The sequence below is a fragment of the Silene latifolia genome, chromosome X, assembly GCF_048544455.1.
Source record: "Silene latifolia isolate original U9 population chromosome X, ASM4854445v1, whole genome shotgun sequence".
Taxonomy (NCBI): Eukaryota; Viridiplantae; Streptophyta; class Magnoliopsida; order Caryophyllales; family Caryophyllaceae; genus Silene; species Silene latifolia.
The window spans coordinates 90,053,244-90,053,811 of NC_133537.1; the positions used below are offsets into that span (position 1 = coordinate 90,053,244).

General features: G+C 43.5%; 1 non-coding gene across 1 annotated transcript; it reads right to left on the reverse strand.

Annotated features, from left to right (window-relative positions):
• Window positions 1–239: 239 nt before the first annotated feature.
• On the reverse strand, window positions 240–346 carry LOC141624087 (small nucleolar RNA R71). Its single transcript, XR_012533897.1, has one exon. It is a non-coding gene; the product is annotated as a small nucleolar RNA R71 (small nucleolar RNA).
• Between the last annotated feature and the right edge of the window lie 222 nt (window positions 347–568).

Consider the following 568-nt stretch of genomic DNA (forward strand, 5'->3'; position numbering starts at 1 on the left):
GGGGGATGCCTAGTGAGGACCCTCATTCCCATATGGAAACCTTTTGCGACTATTGTGATGCTATCTCTCAAACGGGCGTGACTCAAGACCAAATTAGATGGGTCTTATTTCCTTTTTGCTTAATCGGCACCGCGAAGCATTGGTTGAAGGGCCTTGATAAGGCCACCCTTGGAATAGATTCTTGGAAGAAGTTGGCTCTAGCTTTCTACAAAAAATTCTACCCACCGGAAAAGACTAACATGCTAAGAGCTCAAATTACGGGTTTTAAGCAAAGGGATGAAGAGTCTTTGTATGAAGCTTGGGAGCGGTTCAAGGGAATTTGTCGCTCATGTCCTCACCATGGACTTAGCGAATGGTTTTTGGTGCAACAATTTTGGAATGGTTTATATGAAGATTCTAGGAACATTCTCAATATGGGATCAAATGGAATGTTCACCGAAGTTGATGACAATCAAACATGGAACAAGATTGAGGAAATGGCGGTCCATAACTCACAATATAGTAGACCTCGCAAGGCTACTAGAGGAGGAAAGCATGAAGTGGACTCCGTTACTCAATTGGGTGCTCA